The sequence below is a fragment of the Caretta caretta genome, chromosome 1, assembly GCF_965140235.1.
Source record: "Caretta caretta isolate rCarCar2 chromosome 1, rCarCar1.hap1, whole genome shotgun sequence".
Lineage (NCBI taxonomy): Eukaryota > Metazoa > Chordata > Testudines > Cheloniidae > Caretta > Caretta caretta.
In genome coordinates, this window is record NC_134206.1 from 100,823,711 (window position 1) to 100,835,778 (window position 12,068).

The following is a 12,068-nucleotide window of genomic DNA, read 5'->3' on the forward strand; positions in this document are numbered from 1 at the left end:
CACTCTATGCAGTGGAACCACACTCCATGCCCCTGGAGTAGGGGGAAAGGTTTCCTCTTAAAACAGAGACTGCCACTGGACACTTTCCAACCAGAGTGCTATAAGCTGCTGGTTATGGTAAGTTCACATTCTCTTATTGGGGACGGGATGTTTTACTTTTTTACAGTAGACAATGAGGTGAGGTTTGACCAGAAGAAAATACTAGCCATAGTTTGTTTACGTGGGAGGTCAATGGTATGTCTGTATGTGGGTTTTTATGTACATACATAATTTTTACTGAGGGTGAATATGGACTGAGGAAGAAGTATACAAGCTGGGTCTTCATTCTGGCTATGACTGGCACTTCATTTTGCCTCATTGTTTCCTGGTAGTTACCACGGTTTGTCAGACATTTTTGCTGTAGGATGATGAGGGAGAAGAAAACTCTGGCAAACACAATCACTAGCATATAATTTTCCTGTATAAAGAAGGGATAACAATGGAGTGTTGTGAAATAAGATGGCTCTTTACATAACATTTAAATATTAATACATTAAATATTTAACATCAGTGTTAGTATCTCATTTGCAGTAATTATTTATTGCTCTCCTTTTATGGCTGCTGCTACATCTTCAACTCCAGAAAATACCAACAAACTTTGTAAATATACCCTCCTCCCCAGTATGCGCACACACACACACAGCCACTAGAAACGACATCATACACTCTAGTGGTAGATGTGAGTAGATCTTTCCCATGGAAGTCTGCCTTGCCTTGCAGTGACTCCATTATTTAGTAAGTCACACAATACCATAATTGCTGTTGTTTTTCAAACCCGTTTATACTTTTTTGGTGATAAACATAATTGCAGAAATGAGAAATCAGACTGCAAACGGTCCAAATTTAAATATAATCACCCCCACACTAGACCATAAGAGTGGCAGATGGACAAAGGAAGAAAGTGTACATAGTCATATTTTCTCCCATTATAATATAGACCCTTCAAACTTCAGCCAGGAACTTACCATCTGCAAATTTGAGTCTTTCCATTTCTACTGAGGCACTGATTCAAAATTCATGATTTTTTAAGTTTGAGTTCAAGTATTAAATTGATTGTTTTATATTTTAAAGGCACTGTATCCATGCTACCCCTTACACCCAGGGAAAACGACTTGAAAAACTCCATACAACTGCTAGTTATCTTCCTTCACATCTCTCTTTAAGACTCACTTCTGCTGTGATACCTACAGAACCTGCCAGCTGATCACAGCTAGGCAGGGAGTGAGCTAATATTACTGCTACTTACTTGCTTATGACACCTATGGATTGTGCACACAACTAGTCTTTCTAAAACATTCTCTTCTACTTGTTCCCTCCACTTGTTTCTGTCACTCTTTAGGGAAGGACTGTCTGTCTTTTATTATATATGTCTATACAGTGCTTAGAGCCTCTATAGGACCGGTGCTACTATAATACAAATAATAACAGTGATAGCAAGTTAGTCCTAATTTTGTTCTTCTGATTAAATTAAGAATTTCTGTGCTGCTCCAGTGTGTAATTTATTTCTAAGGGCCAGATCCTCAGTTCATGTAAATTGCTGTAGCTCCGTTGTATGCTGATTTATGTCAGCTGGCCCTTAATCTTTCAATATTTCCCACTTAGAATATAATCACAAAACAAAAGCCGTGTTCGTTAAATAACCTATTCTGAAAGGCTGCATTTCACATGGTCCTTTACCACCATTGTGTCTAGGAACTCTGACCCTAAATTTTAAATTTAATAACCAGCCTATTAGTAACCTAAACCTTACCTTAGCGTGGAGCACCTTCATGAGTGCAGGCTTATCTTTGACCTGGGATGTAGTTCAATCTGGCAAATCTTTTTCAAGGCACATAAGTGCTGCAGCACTAAGTATGTTTGTCAGATTTCTACTGAATCAGGATTGGTCGCTGCAGGGGATAAGATAGAAAAAGAGATGCTTCTTTTGTGTGTTGTAAACATAAGCTCCATAAACAAAATAAAGCAATAAGCGTAGTAATTATTTAAAAATATTTTACAATATTTCTGCTCAGTACAGCTATGAAAAGTCTAAAAGAAGCAAAATAAAAACAATTTTCAGTGAAGAAATTGAAGTTCAGAAGTCACCAATAATGGTAAAAAGATCCTAGAAGCCAGTTTAATACCTTGTTCTTCTGTTAAGGAATACTTTCTGCACTAGACTAGTGGAATAGTAGGACTTTTACCTGGCTCTTGTATATGGCATACAGATTTCACTTGGAAGCGTAATTTTTACAAACTGTTTAGTGTTCATGTGTCACTACCACTGTTGTGCCAGATTGCACCTGGCATCGATATAAACAAAGCTTTGGCACGAATTCTTTCCTTTGGGATGGAGACATCTGATATTCAAGCTGAAAACATGTCAGTGTTTCAAGACACTCCAAATAGCCTGATTTACCAGTATAGTAAATTAACCCGCCTGGTGGAGTGTTAAATGCTTTATTAACATCAACTGGAGGCGAGGGGGGAAATGGCAAAAACAAACAAAAACACTTCAAAAACTTGTTTGTCTCGTATTGGTGAAAGAAATATAGCTAAAGCATGTGAAGATTATGAGATGCTTGGGAGTCAAGAAGGCAGAAGAGAAAAATGGAAACAAGACATTTCTAATACTTTGTTTGCATTCTTTCCATAGAATATACGGTGCCAGAGACCAAAAAGTAGAACTGGCAGGTACTGAATAAAACAAGTTCTATATAAAATGGAAAGGAATCCCCTCAACAAAAATATCTGCCTGAAAGTTAAATTGGGTTAACTAACAAGCCCTGAAAATACTCAACACATCATTGTCTTTAAGAGGAAGGTTCACTAAAACCACTTAAATTCAAGTGGATTTCCTTTAATGGTGAAAGCCATCTCTAGATAAAGAGAATCTAGACAAAAAGGTGATAAACTACTCATATAACCTCCCGAGGCAAAAGCTGACCTGAGTATTTGACACACAGAATTCATAGATGGTAAGCTTTTTGAGGCAGGGTCTATCATTCATTATAGATTTAAACAGCACCTAGAAAGTAGGGCTCAAACGTTGTGGCTGTTTGGTGCTGTTGCCATTGTTGTTTAACATTTATATAACTATCACTAGAATAGGCACTTACAAACAAACTGGAGTGGAACAGGAGTGTGTATATGCTGTCTGAGAAAATACAGCATTTGTTCCTTGGAAAAAATTGCTCTTTGTGAATAAATGGACTAAAGCTGTGCCATTTTATTAATTTAATATACATTTATGTTCAAATCCTATTCTACAGTTTACCTTAAATAAAATAGACTACCATAATTTATTATTATTTCTGACCACTTGGAAATTGTTACAAAGCTTGTGTTTGGGTGGATGATAATTATTTTTTAGTTGGAAAGGTTGACTGATTTTTATTTGAACGGAGATGGAGGACTTAGCTTATATTCAGACAGAAATTACAGCTGGTCAATGGGAAATGAAAGCTGGCCAAGAAACTGCCAACACAGAATTGAAATCTGTGAAACCTGGTCAAGAAGATATAAAGCCAAATAAGCAACATATGAAAGATGATCTTAAAGCATAGATCAAATCACTCAGATGGAAATGAGAATTATATTAAAAGAGGCTAGCTGAAGATCATGAAGAGACAAACAAGCAGTGAAATAAGAAAAAGAAGTTGACTGCAGTGACCAAGACCACTAATTTGAAAATAATAGACCTTAACATTTCCAAGAAATAAAAAAGAAAGAAATCTTTGACCATCCTGAAATTTTCTAACAGAGAACTATCCAAGGTCCTTCAGATATTCTATTCAAAGTGACTTGCCAGGTTCTTAAGTTTTCAGAACGCTTTGGAAGTTAACAATTTGAACGAGGGATGGGAAAAGAAAGAGACTTTGCAAAAGGCACACATTTTACAAGGCTTTTCTATGCTGTAACACAGTGTCCTTGGATGTGAGAGCATTCTGCAGGGCTCAGAGAGGGGAGACCAGACTGTCCCGTCTCAAGTGCTGCAGAAACTTACTGCCTTTGAGGGGAGGTCTTCTTCTGAAGTTTGAGCCTAATGTAACATTGCATGCCAAATTAATGGGTGGGGGTGGAAGAGGGTGAGGAGTTATCTGGTAACAAGTGGACTAGGTCTGATACTGTTGCAGATTTTATCCACAGAAAAAAAACTGAGTTCTCCAGACTTAGTGCAAGCCCTTGATAAAATGGTCTGAGGGCCAGTCATCAGGTTCAGTTGGTCAGAGTCCAGCTAAGAGCAAGGAGGAGGAGGAAAGAAGTTCACCTGAGCTATCAGAGAACCTGTACAGATTGATGTAGCTGACAGCATAACTACATACCAGAGCATCTACCTGGGATGGACTAGCAATGGGCCGATATATTGGTGCCCAACTGGAGGAGGACTACGAATTAAAATTGACAAATGGAGGCAGAGGAACTTTGTGAGACTGTGCAGCTTACTACAGAACTAGAATTATACAGCAGGACAGAGGTAAAAACAACCACTTCTGAGGAAAGTGGAAGGAAAATCTCCTGAATTTTATTAGTATAATTCTGAATCTAATACTCGTGATGAGAAAAGGGACTCTAATTAGATGCAGGAAATATCTGAGAAGTTTGGAAAAAATGTCACATGCAGTTTGCAAAATAAAATACAATATCAGTTCTGCAATAAAGGGCAATCCTGTCAAATGCTAGTACAGCAATACTGGTTGCCATAAAAGGAAAGCATGCTGATGCATTTAAGGAAAATCAGGACAGATCTTACAGGTGTCTATTGGCAACCCTTCCCCAAGTTCAAGGAACAAGTTAAAGTCAAGTCAAAGGGGCAGATCTTTAGTTAGCTGGTATGGCTAGTCCTATAATTTTTGTTTAAATCTAGGTGATTAAACAACAATAAAGGGAGTTTGAAACTGAAAATATGAATTATGCCAGACTTGTGAACACTGACTTGAATTTAAGAACTGGTCTGCAGTTTTTGTACCTGTTTTACCTAAATTGGTTTAAAACCAATATAATTAAATTGAAGCAACCCTATAGAGTGTAAAAAGTTCTTTATATAAAGGTGCTCATATAAATTTACAAGAATAAACTATATTGCTATAAGCAACTCCTAACAGTATAACTGTAACCACACTGGGGGATTGTACTGATTTAACTATTCTGGCTTCTAAACCAATATATTTAAATACATACAAAACTTCTATATAGATGAGTCCTAAGATTTATTAGCACAGATTTGCTACAAATGTTAGAATCCAAAATTGATTGGTGACATTAGTCTCTTATTGACACTGATTTGCAACGAAGCACCAGCCCATAAATGGAGGAAAATATAGCTTAAAAGCTGAACCTGTGAAATTTGAGTCTGAGGTGTGAGGGACTGATACAATAAATGAAATTAATATATTTTGGGATTTCAATGTATCTAACACCGCCAGTATAAGGTTCTGCAAATGCCAGTAAAAGGTTCTGCAAATTCAGTCCCGGGAAATTCCCATGAAAGGAGTGATACAGATGATACAAAAATTGTATAAGTAACTAATCAGCAGTTTAGCTAGTTGTCCTACTCCTGGGGCCAAAAGCATCTTCTAAGTACTGTGTATGCTTAAGTAACTTTCCAGCAAAGGAAAAATAGTAGCTGGGAAGGCCTGTTTTGAAACACAGACTCCTAGTGATTAGTGATTCTAGCTGCTAAAGTTGAAACAAGCAAGAATTCTAATGATGGTAACAACTGTAAGAGAATCTGAAGTGACTCTAATAGGTTCACTCTGGTGAAACCAGAAGCTGGGCTTTCTTAGTAGCAAGATCATACTTCTGGAATTCACTCTCATCTACATTTAACTCTGAACCTGGCTGCTTTTACAAACATATTCAAAACACACATTTTTGCATTAAATCTGAAATCTCAGGTACTTAGATGACTGGCCAGGTATCTCATTCTACTGTGACTTACAACTGTGGGATGTAGATTGAGAACAATAGTTTATCTACTTCATTTACTAGGACAGGTACATAAACCTATCTTTAAGCCATGTAAAGTATGTCCAGATGCTATAGTAACTAATGCCCTGTAAAACAATGTAATAATTTAAAATAATAGATTCCATCAAAAGGAAATTCACAGTTAAGATAATTCCTGAGGAAAAAAGGGATGAAGTAAAGCTCAAAGAATTTACTGGATTTATTCCAGTGCAGAGAGGAATATTTAAATGAGGACCAGCAGAAAGTTTTGAAAAACTGTCAGATAAACAATCAAAATTTGTTACCTCCTAGTCCATAAGATGTATGTAATTCTGCCCTGCTAATATACAACACACAAAATTGGCACTGGGGAGAGTTGTCCTATCAAGCAGTCACCTCATCAGCTGCCAGTCTCTTATAGGAGAAGGCTTTCAATCGGTTCTTAGGCTTTGCTTATAGTTCTAGGCAGGGAAAGAGATTGCATCATCAGATTTTGTTTGGCGTATAGAAAACCAAATGAAATTGTAATGAGAGATTCTTACCCTTTGCCATGAATGGTGAACGATAGGATTAATTTTGTTTTATACACTAGAGGCTCAGATTGTCACTGCTTGTTTAGGGAGATGCAGTTTGCTGCACCCCCGAGATGTTCATGACAGTGAAGGGTGGATGGCACTGGCCCTGTAGTCCCTCCATTCAGAGGTTCTGTGAGGGGAGAGCAATCTTAAGTTGTCAGTGGAAGTCTGTAGGAGCCCTGTCAGCAGAGGCTGCCCAGAGGATGTGCTAAACCTAATGTTTCGGATGCACTGGCTCATAGCAAATGGAACTTGTGGATTCCTTGCATCACCACAACCCCTCTCCAAGTGGATTTTCCACCATATGGAGCCCTGCACCCTGGATTACTGAGGTAGAATCCAGCTCAGTCTGAATCTGGCCCTGAATCTTCATTAAAGTAACTATTAACAGAGAAGTAGATCCATAAGGCAGAGAGAAGTCTTCTTTTGAAGCAAGAGAAAGGCTAAGCAGTTTAAAGTAATGCTCTCTAGATCAGTTTCCCACACTATGGTCAGTGGAGAGCTGGCTGGTCTCATGGTACTGGCTTCTACTTATTTCAAGATTCTAAACTGAATTAAGACAACTAAAATTATGTTAAATACTTTCCTAATATTACTCTTCCATGTAAGCAATTACTGTAGTTGTCACAAGGATGTTATGAGACTGTGAAAGGAAATTCAGGTGAATTATGTGATCACAAAAAGGAGAGTGAGTGGTCCATGAGAAAATCTCTGTATTAAAATGTTGGCCATACAATGAAAATCCTGTTCTAGATTGTACAACATTCCTTCTGCTTTTGAACAGCTCTTGTAGGGAGTACTGCATAGTAAGCCTCTGTCAGCCTATTATATCCAAAAGACCTGTTGGTGTTTGCTAAATTCTTTGAACAAGACTCACACATTTACAGATTGACAGTGATAAACTTACAAATGTGAATTTGAAATTGAACCAAGAAAACAGGAACAGTTTGAGACAGATGTGATTTCCCTTGGCCACTTATCAGGAAGAAAAATATGTCCTCTGATTAAAAATAACAATAGAGGCAATTCAGAGCTGACTGCCTCCCTAAACACTCAGATGTAAGGAGTTTTATAGGGCTCTGCTCCTGTTATTAATTGTCATTACACAGTTTGCCAATATAGAAAAACCATTGCATAAATTAATAGAGTAAGGAAAACTGTTTGGTTGTTCACAGAAGTGTGAATCAGCATTTGTAGAGTTCAGAAAAGCACATGTGACTGGTCCAAGTGTTGGCTTCACTTTGTTTCAAAACACCTTAGTTGATAGAGACAGATTTAAGTATTTATACATTAGTGGTAGTTTTGTTTCAAGAAAGAGAAGGAATGGGAAAAGTAGTGGGTTAATACAGCCAGGCTTAATACAGCTGCAGAGAGAAATGTTTGTGCCACCTGGAATAGTTTTTTGGCAACTATTAAAGCTATTGACCATTTTCGTGTATGAGAGGAAATTGTAATCAGAGAACATGCATCTATACAATAGTTTCTTTACATTCAAGAATTTTAAAGATAGTAAACTAAACAGTTATGGAAATTACATAAGGATGGGGGACAAATCAAACACAGGCGGAAGCATGCTGACATTTTGTCTAAAGCTAGGTGTTGTGTGGAATATTTCAGCTATTGCTTTTGGCAAGAAAGCATTATATTGGACCAGGGCTGAGCCCAGTTTTTACCAGATATTATGTCCACCATGTGTGACACACAGATCAAGAGCAAAATAATAGCTCAAAGGCAAGATACTAGGTATCCACAATCTCTCCTGAAATACCCCAAACTGAACTGTCAGCTAGAGAGTTAGGAACCTACAAGAAGTAGATTTTCCCAACCCCAAGCAAACGTCTCTGAAATCATCCCTTGCAGGGTATGATCCGTTCTTGGGATTTCAAGAGGATAGCATCCCATCCTGATTCTCTCTCACCCTTGCACAAGGGGATACTGTGGCCCTAGGGCGGTAGTAATCACTGCAGCCCCAGCAGAGAGAGAGAGAGCAGGTCTGGGATGAATGATGGACTGTTTGGGCATTCAGGATGCCCATCACTTGGGTTTCCCCACCACTGATCAGCTCCATGGCTCCAGCCTGCAGAATGGGTGCAGGTTCCCTCCTCCCGTCGCTTCTGCAGCAGGCCGACTCTTCCTCAGCATCGGTTAGTCTGGTCGACAGAGGGTTCTGCAGCGCTTGTTAGCCCTGATGGGCTAGCTATTGCTGAATAAACAAGGATAAGGACTTTGATAAGGACCTCTGTGTTCTCTGCTTATGGTTTGAGGAGAATCACGGAAGCATCTACCTTTTTTTGTAACAGATGCGTCGTATAATTCTAGTTTCCCAGTTGCTGTATTTCCCCTTCCATCTAGTATTTTATTGGCCTTTAATTATTTCCTTCACACTGTGTTTTCCTCATTTGCCTATATTTATTATTTCTTTTTGGTTTTGAAAATTTTATTAAAATAATGGAAGAGATGACTAAATGGCTGTTTAGAACATAATCCTTCCCTGGTCTTTGAGACAGTTGATCTGTCCTTCACTTAAAATAATTGCATCAACAACCAGCCCGTGGAGCAAGTCACTTTTCTCTTGCTAACATTTAATTTAGCTAGAGTGCCAAGTACTCTGATATATTTATTAACAGTGTCAACAACAAAAAATGCATTTTTAATTCACAGTAACTGATTTTAAAAAGCCTAGTTGTAAACATTTTCATTTTTAACTTGTTATATATTATACCAAGGCAATATTTTTTAAATAAAAATAATTCATGAGGACATATGGTTGAGTTCCTGTGTCACTGTAAATAAACATGTTGCCATGTTTCATTATTGATTACATCAGACAGAATTTTTTGTTGCATCATTCCATCATGCAGCAGCTCATTCATACTGTCCAGGAAGACTAATTAACACTAATGCTTGTAAAGAATTTTCGTTTGTGATGCTAATCTGTCACACAGTGAAAAGCATCCTCAGAAAGCTGGAAAAAAAGTAAAGAGAGTACATCTTGCAGCCACCTGAAATTAGTGTTAGTTTGATTTGTTTTAATTGAAAGGTTGTTTACATCTCTTTCATAAGTGTTTATAAAAGTTGGCATATAGAATCTCGTCCATGAACGAGGAGGCTATTCTAGCTTATTGGACCTATCGTACATAGAAGTTTATTACAAAACTGGTCAATACTGTTGGTACACACAGTCTAAATGCATAAACCAAAATATATACAATGTGCACACACACAAAAAGTGCTATATGAGAGCAAAGTATTGTTATTATTACACATAAAGAGAGATTTAGGCTACGTCTTAAGACTACTGGCATGTTTGTATACACCTCATCATAGTGATCTCTAGTTAAAAGGCCACATTGCTTTGATTATATGAAATATATAAAAGTCTGAAAAACTATTTTACACACAATTTGTAAAAATATTTAAATCACTTGCAGTAGTTCTCTCATCAGCAGCTATCCTGGCTCTGCAGAGTTTCAGCAAACTTACATAGTCCAGCATCCATGAAGCTTAATCAGGATTCATAAGCCCTGGGTTCTGGGCTGCTGGCCTTGCGGAATTTAGATTCTAATTTTCTGGTTCCCTCACTTTTGTGGAGGCTCAAGCCAAGCCACCTCCTGACAGTCATATATGGAAGTTGTCCAACTCTGATGATGTCAGGTGGATTCCACTGGGTATCTTCAGGGAGTCCACTCATGTACACACTGGGGGGGAGGCTCAGTGAGGCTAAATGGCAGCAAGCAGCTGCCAATCAGCCATAGAGAGCTTTAAAATATATTGTCCTTTTAAAAAAAGAAAAAAGTATGAAAAATGCTGTTCAAGAGCGTATTGTTGGATCATTAGAAAGAAAAACCATTTAACAAAATGCTGTGTGCCTAAGGGCTTTAAATTTCCTAGCAAAGCACAGTTAACTTTACAAGTTAGTCCATAATGCTGGTTATTTCAATAATTTGCTTCAGTTTTCAAGTTGATAGACCACAGAGAGCATATAAAGACACTTAGCAGAGCAGAGAGAAAGAGAGTCAGATACTATAGATGCATACAGTAAGAAGAATCACTGTGTTCTGAAGAATATCGCGATCAGAAAAGCGAAAGGGACAGTGTAAAAGAGGAAGGGCTTGAAAAAACAAATGATTAGAAAAAAGGCTTTTAAGGCTTCAGGGAAGAGGATCTAAGAGAGAAGGCAGAGTATTGTAATCATCAGTAATTATCTAAATATTTATTTGCCTAAACTGCAAAGGAAGAATAGAAATGCATAGATTCATAGATTCCAAGGCCAGAAGGGACCATTGTGATCATCTAATCTGACCTCCTGTGTAAAACATACAGTAGAGGTCCTTTCTCCTCTTACAAGTCTGGCAATGCAAATTTATTCTTTCAGAGGTTGTTCAAATCTTGGACTGGTGCAAAATAGAAAATAGGTATTATGAACTATGTCTACTGTTTTCAGAAACATTCAGCAGATAAATAAATTGTTCTGCATTGATGTTTTTCTTTGCTTCCTTGAAAATGAATATGATTTTCCGTTCTACTCCATTCTCTGCTGTAAACCTGAAACCAAGAGGCCTAATGTTTCATTTTATACAACTATCACCTCTGTCAAGGAGTCATGGCTTGTAAAGAAATTCAAGTTTTCCATTTACATAAACTAATTTTGCCAGAGTAACATTCATTATTATGAATATTCAAGGACAGTTCGGTGAGTCAAATCTGGAGAAAGACAAAATCCAGATTTGTGTGGCATGCACTAATGAAAGTAACAAAAGATTCCGCAATGTCAAGTTGTATGAACAAACCACTACAGGGAAGTAAGGTTAAATCATAATTGCATGTTTTTAACCATGTCAATAGTGTCACAAAACATAACTCTAACTGTGACTATAGTGTTTAATTTTTCTGTTGCTGTGTGAAACATACAAAGTTATTATGACTGTCGTGAAGATGACACATTCTGGTCTGCCATTGTAGCAGATCAGATTTTTGCATTTCAGTATGAAGCGTTACAGCGAAGAGATGGTAACAGAATAATGTCTCAGACATCAGTTTTAACATATTTTCATGTTTTTCTTTGACTTTAACCTCTTCTTCATTTTATTTTATATTTATATACATATTCTATCTTTACATAAAGGGCTGGAGGTCTTGAGAAAAACTGACGAGGGTGTCCAGGAAGATGAAGTGAAATAGAGATACAACTCACAAACAACAAGACATATTTATATGGATACATGTCTTTTCCCCCAACCTCCCAAGATGATGCAACTCTAACAATTATAATAATGGAAAATTTGCTTGCAGAATACATTATCAAATTCAAAAGAATATAGAAAATATAACTCTTCACCTTGTTGTCCTAATACCAAAATTTCCATAATCCAAATATCTTTGTTTCATTATTTCTTTATTAATGTTGTGTCCAGGGTTTGGGGTGTTTTTTTTGTTGTTGTTGTTTTTAGTTCCATGACATTTCTCCCATTTCAAAGCTGAAATTTCTATACGTTGACATATAACTTAAAATACATAAAATAAAAA

General features: G+C 37.3%; 1 protein-coding gene and 1 long non-coding RNA gene across 7 annotated transcripts in view; one reads left to right on the forward strand and one right to left on the reverse strand.

Moving 5' to 3' along the window:
* The window catches only part of CLYBL (citramalyl-CoA lyase), a 234,937-nt gene that overhangs the window by 188,786 nt on the left and 34,083 nt on the right, over positions 1-12,068 (forward strand). The window lies entirely within an intron of this gene.
* LOC125638444 (uncharacterized) overlaps positions 1-12,068 on the reverse strand; it is a 96,958-nt gene that overhangs the window by 15,598 nt on the left and 69,292 nt on the right. For 2 of the 3 annotated variants that reach the window (XR_007357232.2, XR_007357234.2), the window contains exon 2: positions 1,790-1,928. This is a non-coding gene — a long non-coding RNA (uncharacterized LOC125638444). Of the gene's footprint in view, positions 1-1,789; positions 1,929-10,025; positions 10,319-12,068 lie in introns of those variants that run through there. The other variant, XR_007357231.2, reaches the window with a different exon arrangement.